A 13990-nucleotide genomic window follows, 5' to 3' on the forward strand; every position below is an offset into this window, starting at 1 on the left:
TGACTGAATATAACTGACAGCAAATTAGCACAAGAAAAGAATGGAATAGTAACCTGCAAGGTGGTTGGTGGAAAATATGCACATTCAAATACAGAGAGACAATACAAGAAATGAGAAAAGATTTTAAAAGATAGAAAATGGAAAATAGTCGATCATATATATAATTCATATTTCTGGCAAGATTAGAATGAAATAATGAGGTAGAAGTAAAATCTCAAGAGATGCAAGCTAATAAGTTTCTCAAACTATATTATCAACAATGAAAAAGCAAATACCAGATTGTTTTGTAATACATATGAGTAATTATAAGGTGTTCACATGCATGGGTGAGATAGGCCTTCTTCAAAGCTTGTTACAATGTCAGCATATTACCTGTCAAACATGAACTTCAAAAAACAGAAAAACTAAACGCAACATGTATCCATTATTAAAGTGAAACTAATCATTCCACACTCATGGGCACACATGGAAGTAAAACTAAATGGAAGCCAAGCAGGTGGGAGGGAGAGGGACAGATAAATTCACACCTAAGAGGTATAATACATGCTATCTGGGTGATAGGCACACTTATAACTTTGACTCAATTTGTATAAAAACAATTCATGTAACCAAAATATTTATGCACCTGTAATATTCTGAAAGAAAAAAAGGAAGCTCTATGAACTCAAACTGTGTAATTACAAAGAAAATTAGACATAGGAATACAATCATCAAAATGATAACAACAAAGTACAAAGAAACAATTTTACAGGATACAGGAAAAAATTACATATTACCAACTAAATTCTCAACAGATACATTTAGAACCCAGAAAAATAGCAGAATTATACATTTGATGTGCTAAAATAAAACTGCCAGCTTTGAATTTTATAAACAGTGAGAGTATCCTTCAAAAATAAAGAGAAAATAAAGACATTCTTTAGAAAACAAAGAGAATCTGATTGAATTTTTTAAAGAAACACTATAGGAAGAAGAAAGAAGGAAAATTATCTGACTTGGCATTATGGTAATGCAAGAAGACTTATAGTGCCCCCAGATAGGATAAATATGTATATAAATTGTTCAAAACAATAATACTATCTATGAAGTTTAAAATATATATGGAATTAAAATTCATAACAACAATAGGCCAAAAGAAGAATGGGGATAAACGGAGTTAAAAACACTTTAAGACTCTTGCATTGCTCAGAAAGTGTAAAAAGATCTAATTTAAGTTATACTTAAATGAGTAAAGGATGGGTGGGCATGGTGACTTATGTCTGTAATCCTAGCACTTTGGGAGGCCAAAGCAGGAGGATTGCTTGAGGTCAATAAGGCAAAACCTCATCTCTACAAAAAAAAGTTTTTTAAAATTATCCAGGTGTAGTGGTGCATGCCTATAGTCCCAGCTACTTGGAAGCTTGAGGTAGGAGGATTATTTGACACCAAGTGTTGGAGGCTATAGTGAACTATTATCATGCCAGTACATTTCAGCTTGTGACAGAGCAAGAATCCATCTCTAATAAAAAGAAAATCCAAATACATACTTGTAATCTAATAATAATAAGGTAATGCAAAATAGTAAAAATGAAATACAGGGTGGACATAAAGTTCATGTGCACTTTACTATGATAAACTATTTTAAATTGCACAAGAACTTTATGTCCACTCAAGTTAATGTAAATAACACTTGATTAATTCAAGGAAAAAGGGAAAAATGTCAAGATTAAGAAAAAATGAGGAAAAAGTAGGAAATAATATATTTAAACAAATATATCACCTAGTTAAGTTAAACAAAATTAGACAAAATACTTGAAATAAAAGACTAAGATTGTCAAACTAAGTTTAAAAATCACATGTAAACACTAAAACTCTTTTCTGATTATAAAAGACATACCTAAAATAGGAGTGGATCAAATGTTTCAAAGAAAAAGGATGACAAAATTTATACTGAAATATCACAAGAGACAAAGACGAGCAGTTCAAAATTGGAAAGGTCAATTTGATAAGATACAACAATCCAAATGGACATGCACCTAATAATATAGCTCCAAAATATAGAAAGCAAACACAGACAGAGCAACAAAAAATAATGGATATTCCAAAAACAACAGTTGCAGATTTCAGCATACCTCTCTCCATGCATAGAGCCAACAAATTCAAATAACTAAAGATATAGAAGTTTTGATAAGTACAATTAAAATGCTTCCATGTACCTAACATATGCAATCAATGTAACATGCCTCTTTGTACCCTCAATGAATCCCCAACAATAAAAAAAAAAATCAGGCAGGGCCTGTGGCTCAGTGGGTAGGGTGCTGGCCCCATATACCTAGAGTGGCAGGTTCAAACCCAGCCCCAGCCTGACTGCAACAAAAATAGCTAGGTGTTGTGGCGGGTGCCTGTGGTCCCAGTTACTCAGGAGGTTGGGGCAAGAGAATCACTTAAACCCAAGAGTTGGAGGTTGCTGTGAGCTATGATACAATGACACACTACCGAGGGTGACAGAGTGAGACTCTGTCTCAAAAAATAATAGTAATAATGATCTAAATAATAATAAAAATTTTGTAAAAGCTTGATTTAATTGACATATTTATAGGTATGGGATATCTACGAAAAAACCCACAGCTAACATCATATCTAATGGTGAAGGAATGAAAGCTTTTCCCTGAAGATAAAGAAAAAGTCAAAAATGACTCATCTTCCCTCCCTCCCTCCCTTCCTTTTCTTTTTCTTTTTCTTTTCTTTCCTTTTTTTCTTTTTTTTTTTTTGGACAGGATCCTTCTCTGTTGCCCACCCTAGACTGCAATGGCACTATTTACTGCAACTTCTAATTCCTGAGCTCAAGCAATACCCTTCTTGCCTTAGCCTCCCAAGTAGCTAGGACAACAGGTGCATACCAAAAACACCTGGCTAATTATTTTTTTTTATTTTAGAGACAGGGTCTCACTATGTTGCTTAGGCTGGATTTGTAGTTTTGGCCTCAAGTGATCTTCCTGCTCAGCTTCCGAAAGTGTTGGGATTATAGGCATAAACCACTGCACCTGACCTTCTCACTATTTCTTTTCAAAATTGTATTTGAGGTTCTAGCTAAAACAATTATCCAAGAAAAAAAAGAAAGAAGAGAAAGAAAATGGGAAGGGAAGGGAAGAGAAGGGGAGGGAAGGGGAGGGGAGGGAAGAGAAGAGAAGGGAAAAAAAAGAGCTTTCAGACTGGAAAAGAATACATTAAACTATCTGTATTCACATATGACATGCTCTTACATATAGAAAATTCTAAGGAATCTGTATACAAAATTATTAGAGCTAATAAAAAGTTCAACAAGGTTACAGGATACAATATACATATATAAAAATCAATTGTGTTGGGCTTTTTTGAAATAGAGTCCCACTCTGTTGCCTAGGCTAGAGTGCCCTGGCGTCAGCCTAGCTCATAGCAACCTCTTCAAGTGATCCTCCTATCTCAGCCTCCTGAGTATCTGGGACTACAGGTACCCACCCCAAAACCCAGCTAATTTTCTTTCCCTCTCTCTCTCTCTCTCTTTTTTTTGAGACAGAGTCTCACTATGTCCCCCTTGGTTGAGTGCTATGGCATCACAGCTCACAGCAACCTCAAACTCTTGGGCTTAAGTGATGCTCTTGTCTCAGACTCCCAGGTAGCTGGGACCACAAGTGCCTGCCACAACGCCCTGCAATTGTGTTGTTGTTGTTGTTGTTGTCATTGTTGTTTAGCAGCCCCAGGCAGGGTTGAACCTGCCAGCTCTGGTGTATGTGGCTGATGCCCTAACCACTGAGCTATGAGCACCGAGCCCTCTCTCTCTTTTTTTTTTTTTTTTTTAAGTAAAGATGAGGTCATGCTCTTACTCAAGCTAATGTCAAACTCCTGAGTTCAAAGGATTCTCCCGGTATAGCCCCTCAGAGGGCTAGGATTACAGGTGTAAGCCACCATGCCCAGCCCCACCTGTGTTTTCATATACCAAAAATGAACAATTGAAAAATGAAAGAAATAGCATTAAAAAGAAGAAACTATTTAGTAATAAATTTAACAAAAGACATGCAAATCTTGTACACTGAAAACTATATCATTAAAAGAAATTTAAAGACAAAAAAAGAAAGAAAGAAAAACACTCTATGTTCATAGATTAGAAGACTTAATATTGCTAAGATAACAGTACTCCCAAAATTGATCTACTTATTCAATGTAATCCCTTTCAAAATTCAGTGGCCTTTTCTGCAGTAATGATAGCTGATCTTAAATTGTGTATGAAAATGAGAGGGATCTCAAATAATGAAAACAATCTTGAAAAGAAGAAAAAAATAAACTCCTTAGACCTTTTGATTTTAACATTTACAACACAACAACAGTGTAAAGATAATGTGGTACTATCTTAAGGATAGACATGTAGCTCAATGGAATAAAACTGAGAGTCCAGCAATAACCATCTATAATTATGTTCAATTGATTTTTGATAACGGTGCCAAAACAATTCAATGGGGAAAGAATAATTTTTCTACAGATGCTGCTGGGACAAGTGATATCACGTGCAAAAGAATGAAGTTCTCTACCTATGCCATACAGAAAAATAAACTTAAAATAAGTGAAACGTTTAATTATAATAGCAAAAACTATTCTTAAAAGAAAATGCAGGCATAAATCTCCATAATTTTGGATTAGGGAATGGCTTTTTAGGCATGACACCAAAAACACAAATAACAACAAAACAAACAAAAAAAACTGCACTTGTTTAAAATAATTTTGTGCTTCATATAAAATGAAATAACAACCGAAAGTATGAGAGAAAATATTTGCAAATCATATGTCTGATAAGTACTTGCATTAAAAAACTCTTACAACTAAAAAATAAAGAGAACTCAATTTAAAAATGGGCAAAGGGTTCAAGTGGATAGTCTCCAAAAATGATATACAGATAGCCATCATTCATTTCAGGAATGTAAATCAAAACCACAAAGAGATAATGCTTTACACACATCAAAATGGCTATAAACAAAATGGCAGACAATAATATGTTAATGAGGATGTGGAGCAACTGGAATCCTCACATACTGCTGCTAGGGATGTGAAATGGTATAGCTACTTTGGAATTAAAATGTAGCCACACAAAAACCTCTAGTTAAATATTCATAGTAGTATTATTTGCAAAAGTCAAAAAGTGGAGGCAACCCAAAAGCCCATCAGTTAGGGAATGGATAAACAAATATGGTATATTCATACAATAAATTATCCAATGATAAAAAGGAAAGAAAGAATGATATATGTTAGGACATATAAAAATCTTGAAAATACTATGTTAAGTAAAAGAAGTCAAAGGCCACGTGTTGTATAATTCCATTTACACAAAATATATAGAATAGACAAATCAATAAAGACAGAAAGTAGATTAGAGTGTTTCAGGGGCTGGGGAAAGGAGGAATAGGAATTGACTGCTAATGTTTCCACGTTTCTTTGTGTGGTAAGAAAAACATTCTGAAATTATATAGTAGAGATGGTTGTATAACCTTGAAAATATACTATAAACCACTGAATTGTAATATTTAAAAGGGTGAATTTTATGGTATGTTAATTAAATATCAGTGTTAAAAAGAAAATAGCTCTGTTTATTTCAAAGAAAGTGAATCCATAATCTAAAGCTTCCCAGAGACCAGATGGCTTATTCAGTAAATTACTGTTAATGTTTAAGAAAAAATAATAGTAATTTTAAGAGAAGAGAAAAATCCTCTTTTAGAAACTAGAAAAAAGAAGAGACATTTCAAGTGATTTTGTGAGGTCAGGGTAACCTTGATACTAAAATCTATAAGCCCATTATACAAAAGTTTAATTATAGGTAAATTTATGTTAGAACCCAAATTAAAAAACCTAAACAAAATATTTTCAAGTCATATCCATCAACATATAAAAAAGATAAAATGTCACAAACAAGTGGATTTATTTCAGAAATGCAAGGTTGATTTAACATTCAAAAATCAATCAATGCAATTCATTACATTAACAGGATGTATGTAAGGAGAAAAAACTACATGATTATTTCAAAGCATACAGAAAAATATTTGATAAACATTTAATATGCATAGGAACAGATACAGATTTTCATTTTCTTACACGGAGTTATCACACAAATACAAACAACCTTCAGCAAACATTATAATTAATGGTTATTTACTGAATGCTTTTCTCCTGGGATTGAGAATGAGGCAAGGTTATCCACTGAGACCAATTCTATCTAACATGTACTAAAGATTCTAACCAGTGAAATCAGGTAAATGTTGTTAAAAAGGAAGAAAACAAACAGAGTTATAAAGGAAGAAACAAAATTACCATTCACAGAGAACAGATTATGCAATAAATGAATTTAGCAAGGTCACTGGATAAAAGTTGATATACAAATATCAATTTTACTTTCATACACAGGGAACTAACAATTACACAATGAAATTTTAAGAAAATGGTGTCATTTTCATTATCTTGTAAAAACACCAACTATTAAGAGTAAATCTAAGGATACATGCACAAAACTTCCACATAATATTACTGAGAGAAAACATTATGGAAGTTTTTGGATGCTGGTAAAAATCATTTGCTAAATGCTGCTATCCCAGTCTCTGAATTTCATGTCATATCTCTCTTATTATTCCCTTCTCCACTTTCTTTTTATTAAATCGTAGCTGTGTATATTAATGCAATTGTGGGGTACAATGTGCTGGTTTTATATACAATTTGAAATACTTTCATGAAACTCCCTTCTCCACATTTAAAACACTGGTATGAGACTACATGACCTTGTACATAAGCTATTGTAACAGTTTTTAAACTACCTTCTTGCCTATACTCTCCCCTCTTGGTCTAGTTTATTCTACTCACTGTTGCCAGAACAAGCTATCTATCACTATCCTGCTCAAAAATACTTTTATTTCAGTATAAAATGGTGAGGCTCGGTGCCCATAGCACAGTGTTTACAGCGCTGGCCACATGCACTGAGGCTGGCGGGTTCAAACCCAGCCTGGGCCAGCTAAGCAACAATGACAACTGCAACAACAAAAAAATAGCCAGGCGTTGTGGTGGGCACCTGCAGTCCCAGCTACTTGGGAGGCTGAGGCAAAAGAATCACTTAAGCCGAAGAGATTGAGGTTGCTGCTGTGAGCTGTGCTGCCACAGCACTCTACCCAGGGTGACATAGTAAGACTGTCTCAAAATAAAATAAAAATGGTGAATAGATAACGACAAGCTATTTTGCATGATTTCAAGGTTTGTGTTCCACTTTTCCTGATTCTAGTGGTCCAACCAAATTTAAATTGTTGCTATTTTCTGAATATATCCTCTGTTTATCCATTTTTTTTTTATTATTATTGAGACAGAGTCTCACTTTGTCACCCTCAGTGGAGTGCCATGGCGTCATAGCAATACAGGACAAGTGGGCCACATATAGCGCAGCCGAGCTGAGGGGTGGACAGAAAAACAAGCAAGCTGGAGGGTGGAGGGGGAGGCCCCAGGGGCTGAGGCTCCAGGAGCCAGAAGGGCCGGACAACTGCTGGGGAGAAACCAGTGCCTTAGTGTCTCCTTCCCCTTGCACTTGGCTCAACAGAGAACCCCCATTTCCTATGCCTAGGTCAATTTCATGTAAGTTTCCTAGGCCTCAATTCCATGAATGAACTAGGTCCATTCATTAATGCACTCATTCACCGTGCCCCAGTAGAAGGGACTGTATCCATTCATTAATGCATTTATCCATCTTACCCCAGCAGAAGGGACTGTATCCATTCATTTGTTACCAAGTCCTGGCCTAATGTAACTACAGAGAACCCATTTGACTATATATACCCCTAGACAAAGAACCCAGAGAGAAAGAGACAGAGAGCGAGACAAAGAGCCTGACGAGAGAGAGTTTTTTCACCCCGACTTGGGTTTATTTGTCTCTCCCAGGAGCTTTGGTATTTTGTATTCTTTTCTGTAAAATAAATTTTGTTTACCATTGATCTGTGGTCTGTGGATTCATTCTTGGAATTGATGAGACAAAGAACCAACTACAGATGAAATTCTGGTATCATATTTTGGGGGCCCATCCAGGATAGAGGATGATCTGTGGTAAGCAGTGGGACCACTTACCTCTATCCTGCTTTTCTCTATAGTTATAATAATGGAGACTAATAATTTTGATGCCCATCAGCAGATAAATGTGCATAGTGCGGCTGCTGACCTCCAGGTCACAGGCAGGAGGCTGCTGGGAAACAAACTTTCTAATTTCCCTTCGCCCCAGAAAGGAGCCAAAGGGAATATTAGAAGGCTTTGAAGCTGTTCTGTATTCACTCCTATCCTCTATTTGAGAGCTGAGCAAAGAAATACCACCCAGAGGTCTTGGGGTCCCCAGCATTTTTTCTGATCCCAGGGCACTAGAGGGCCTTCTGAAAAACATGCTCTCCCTGCTCTTTTAGTATCTTCTCTTCTATGGTCCCAAACTTTTCCTAGTTATCCCTATAGACCTCTGCTGCTTTTCTCTCTCTCTCCTTGTAGTTTACATGCTTTGTTTGAATGTTGATAAAGGATTACTTTATGTATTTAGTTAATTTGGTATGGGCTTATTCTGATATTTTTCAGATGTTTTAAGTGTGCTTCTGATGTTGTAGGTGAGTTGTAAGGTCCTTTTTATTGCCTTTCAGTACATAATTAAATTCAACTGGCTTTTTTTGTGTGTTGGAGGAAAAATCTAAACCAGGTTAACAGAGGCCTAGAAGTTGGCTCCAAACAAAGGGCAAAATGACTCCCCTATACAGCTTCTCCTGGCAACCAGGAGCCGGTGAAGGGAAGCCCAAGGCAACTCCCCAAGGAAAAAATGGCCCTAAACCCTAGGCTATAGTTCAGTCTTTCCTTTTTCTTTCTTTCTTTCTTTTTTTATTTTTTATTTTGTTGAGACAGAGTCTCACTATGCCACCCTCGGTACAGTGTGATGGCATCACAGCTCACAGCAACCTCAAACTCTTAGGCTTAAACAATTCTCTTGCCTCAGCCTCCCAAGTACCTGGGACTACAGGTGCCTGCCACAATGCCAGGCTATTTTTTGCTGCAGTTGTCATTGTTGTTTAGCTGGCCCGGGCTGGTTTTGAACCACCTGGTGTATGTGGCTGGCACTGTAACCACTGTGCTACAGGTGCCGGTATAGCTCAGTCTCTTAAAAATGAAGAAGGGCAATGAAAATAGCTCTGGGTATTTGATTTTTGTTTGTTTGTTTATTAGTGTAAATAGGAGAGTTTAAAATAATTCCAGGTTTCTCTAAGACTTTGGTTAGTTGTAACTAATTGTAATGCAAAAGTTTCAAAGTGTCTCTCAACCCTGATATGTAACTTAGGTTAATTATTGTTGCCTTGCTAACTTTGGGAAAGAAAGGGAGGTTGGAACATAGCATTTAAGACCTGCTCATGACAGAAAGCCTATTTTCCTTTGTTACTGGGGATTTAAAAATAAAAGCTTGTAGAAATTATACAAAGTTAAATGTGCAAGCAGTGCACAGCAATTTTCTCCAGGGCGGGGCTCATCCCCACTTTGATTGATACTCAGGGGAAGGCACAGAAAGGAGCACAACTTGCATCAGGTGGGACCAGGCTCCCTGATACCTGATTTGTCCGGCTGTGCTGCCGGCAAGTAATAAGCACAGGAGAGCCAGCGGGTACAAAGCGCTACACTGGCAAGAGTGGCTAAATCCAGACAAGCTCAGGGGCTGAGGAGGCCACTCAAGGATTCTTCTCCAATTATTGTAAGGATGCTTCCTTTTGTTTGGCTGGACATCATCTTGGATTGGTCAGCGGACGCTTTGACAACCCAGGAATACAGGGTGGGACTGATTAAGACCCTGGATGTTTGTTCTTTCCCACAGATGGGTAACATTCTCTCTCTAAGAGAACACCCAGGTAACATTCTCTTGCAAGAGAACTGTCACAAGGTGGGACCAGGCTCTCAGATACCTGATTTTTTGGCCTGTGCTGTCAGAACACTCTGCTGGGCTATGTTGAGACATGTTTGATCCCCAGACACTGAAAAAAGAATGTATGGTTTTCTTCTGCACCCAGGCCTGGCCTTAGTGTCAACTCTCCAATGGTGAATGACAACTACCAGAAAATACACCAAATTATGATAAACGGGAAAGGAAATGGTCTGAATTACATATGTGCAAGTTTTCTTTTTCCTCAGGGACAACCCCCAAATGTGTAATGCTACTAGTAAATCAAATTTTGACTTTTTTTTTATTAAATCGTAGCTATGTACATTAATACTAACATGGGATACAGTGTACTGTCAAACTTTTACTTTTAATGAAAAAGAAAAAAGAAGTCTCGGCGGCACCTGTGGCTCAAAGGAGTAAGACGCTGGTCCCATATACTGGAGATGGTGGGTTCAAACCCAGTCCCGGCCAAACACTGAAAAAAAAAAATGAAGTCTTAGATCAGTGGTTCTCAATCTTCCTAATGCTGTGGCCCTTTAATACAGTTTGTGACCCACAGGTTGAAAACCACTGTCTTAGATGAAGCTAGAAAGTGGGGTGATTTGTGGTTCATGTGCAATACTAATGGTAGTATGTCTCCTGAGGAAAGGGACAGATACCCCACGGGAAGGCAGGCAGTTCCCTTTGAGGATCCCGAATGGGACCCTGAGAAGCAAGGTGGCTGGTGGTGTAAACATTTTCTAACATGTATTCTGTAAGGTTTATGTTGATTCAAGAAAAAGCCTATGAGCTATTCTAAGTTGTCTATTTACCAGGAGCAAAATGAGAGTCCCTCAGCCTTTCTTGAGCAACTTAGGGAGGCGATGAGAAAACACACCCATTTGTCACCTGACTCCTTAGAAGGCCAAGTTATTTTAAAAGATAAATGTATGACTCAGGTGGCCCCAAACATTTGAAGAAAACTCCAGAAATTGGCTCTAGGCCCAGATCATAACCTGGAAAATCTTTTTAAAACAGCCTCAATGAACTTTTATAACCAAGATCAGGAAAAATAGGAGGAAAAAGAGAGAAGGGATAGAAAAAGAATGATAGCTCTAGTAATGGCACTCCAACAAACAAGCACCATTCAGGGGCAGAGGAAAGCCGGAGGAGCTAAGAACAAGTGCTGCCAATGTGGTCAGGCTGGCCACTTCAGAAAAGACTGCCCCCAGCAGCACCACTGGCTGGGCAAGTCACTGGGCCCATGTCCAGAATGCAAGTGTGAACACTGGAGGGTGGCCTGTCCTCAGAGGCAAAGTCCTTCTGGGACAACGATCCCATCAGCACCCAAACGACTGAGGGTACCTGGGGCAGATTTTCATGGCTTCAACTTATGTCATCACCCCTCAAGAGCCCAGGGTTTGCCTCAGAGTGGGGACCAGGAGACAGAATTTCTTCTGGACACTGGAGCTACCTTTTCTGTACTCCTCTGTAACTCTGGTCTTTTATCCTCCAAATCTGTAATGATATAGGGGGTGTAGGGAAAGCCAGTTACCAAATTTTTCTCTCAGCCTTTAAGTTGCAATTGGGGCTATTCTCTCATCCCTTCCTAATCATGCCTGAAAGTCCTGTTCCCTTTTGGGAAGGGACATACTAACTAAAGTGGGAACAACCATTTATATGAATATGGGAGAGGAACTTATACTATGCCTTCCCTTATTAGAAACAGAAATTAATCCAGAAGTGTGGGCTACTGAGGGACAAGTGGGAAGAGCAAGACCCAATCCAGACATGGTTTTGTATACAGATGGAAATTCTTTCATAGAACAAGACTGACAAAGCAGGCTATGCTGTAGTTACTCAATATGCTATAATCAAGAGTGGGTCTCTCCCTTCAGGAACCAATGCACAATTAGCTGAGCTAATAGCTTTAACCTGTGCTTTAGAAATTGGGAGAAACAAGTGAGTCAATATATACACTGACTCAAAATGTGCCTTCCTCCTTTCACATGCCCATGCTGCCATTTTAAAGGAAAGACAAGACCTAACTTCCAATGGCTCCTGCATAAAATATCATCATGAAATAGACAGGTTATTACAAGCCGACATGCTCCACAAGAAGTAGCAATTATTCATTGTAAGGGACACCAAAAGACCTTAGATGAGATTTCTAAAGGTAATCAACTTGCTAATAAGGGGGCTAAAATGACAGCACAAAAAGTAATAATTCCCCTTGTGGCACCCCTCATTTGGAAGGGATCACTTGAGAATCATGCACCTCAATATACCCAAAAAAAAAGGAAAAGGAATGGGCTTTATCTAGAGCAGTGGTTCTCAACCTTCCTAATGTCTCCTAATGCCACGACCCTTTAATACAGTTCCTCATGTTGTGCTGACACCCCAACCATAAAATTATTTTCATTGCTACTTCATAACTGTAATTTTTCTACTGTTATGATTCATAATGTAAATATTTGATATGCAGGATGTATTTTCATTGTTACAAAGGGGACACATCCCACAGATTGAAAACTGCTGATCTAGAGACTATTCACTACTTCCATCAGGCTGGCTACAAAATAAAAGTGGACTTTTGCTATTACTTGCTGCAAGTCAATGAAAAATACTTAAAACCTTACATCAGTCTTTTCATTTTGGCACTGAAAGCACCTATCAAATGACTAAAGATCTCTTTAATGGAAATAACGTATTTAAAACCATAAAACAGATAACAAGGACTTGTGAGGTATATCAGAGAATAATCCTTCAAATCACCATCTATCTCCCCCAGGTATACAGAAACAAGTAAATATACAGGTGAAGATTGGCAAATGGATTTCACTCATATCCCTAAGGTATATGGTATACAATATTTGATGATATTTGTGGATACTTTTACTAATAAGGTTGAAACATTCCCTTGCAGGACAGAAAAAGCCCAGGAAGTTATAATGACTTTAGTACATGAGATTATCCCCAGGTTTCGACTCCCTTGGAGTTTACAAAGTGATAATGGGCCAGCCTTCAAAGCAGCTGTTACACAGGGAATATCTAAAGCCTTGGGCATAAAATATAATCTACAATGTTCTTGAAGACCCCAATCCTATGGGAAGGTAGAGAAAATAGATAAAATCAAAGGACAGTTAGGAAAGCTAACTCAAGAGACTCATCTCCCTTGGACTAAATTACTTTCCATTGTTCTCCTTAGAGTAAGAAATGTACCTCAGAAACTTGATTGTAGCCCATTTAAATTATTATATGGAAGACCCTTTTTAACTAATGATTTATCATTAGATCAAGAAACTATAGAATTAGTAAAACATATTACTTCTTTAGCTAAATTTCGACAAATCCTTAAAAACCTCCCAACTACATTTTCACATTCAACATTAAAGGAACTTTTCTCTCCTGGCGATAAAATCATAATCAAAATTATTCCCTCCAATTCACCTTCCCTAACCCCAACTTGGGAAGGTCCCTTTTCTGTTATCTTGTCTTCTTCTATAGCTGTTAAAGTTATGGGAATAGATTCCTGGATACATCATTCATGAGTAAAATCCTGGCACTCACCACCTTCTACAGAAGCAGACCATGAAGGGAATCAACCACAGTCCACCTACACTTGTGACAAAGCAGACTATGCTGTAGTTACTAAGTATGCTGTAATTGAGAAAATTTAAAGAAAAAATTGGACTGCAATGAACATTCACAATCGCTAGGTCATGGAAGAAGCCCAAGTGCCCATCGATCCATGAATGGATCAATAAATTGTGGTATATGTACACCATGGAATACTATACAGCCACAAAGAAAGATGGAGACTTTGCCTCCTTCATGTTTACATGGATGGAGCTGGAAAATGTCCTCCTTAGCAAAGTATCTCAAGAATGGAAGAAAAAGTGTCCAATTTACTCAACACTATTATGAAACTAATTGTTAGCTATCTTAGGAAAGCTATAATCCAAATGGAATATAAGACTACAGGGAAAGGGGAGAAGGAGGGGAGGGGAGGGGGGAGGATGGGTGAAGAGAAGGAGATGTGAGGATCACGCCTATGATTTATCCTGTTAGGGTACATGTGAAATT

At 37.6% G+C, this 13990-nt stretch overlaps 1 non-coding gene across 1 annotated transcript; it reads left to right on the top strand.

Moving 5' to 3' along the window:
* The first annotated feature begins 278 nt into the window (after nucleotides 1-278).
* On the top strand, nucleotides 279-382 carry LOC111721860. The gene has a single exon (XR_002770863.1). It is a non-coding gene; the product is annotated as a small nucleolar RNA U13 (small nucleolar RNA).
* The last annotated feature ends 13608 nt before the right edge of the window (nucleotides 383-13990 follow it).

This window comes from Otolemur garnettii, unplaced genomic scaffold, assembly GCF_000181295.1.
Source record: "Otolemur garnettii isolate 467f Iridium unplaced genomic scaffold, OtoGar3 scaffold00192, whole genome shotgun sequence".
Lineage (NCBI taxonomy): Eukaryota > Metazoa > Chordata > Mammalia > Primates > Galagidae > Otolemur > Otolemur garnettii.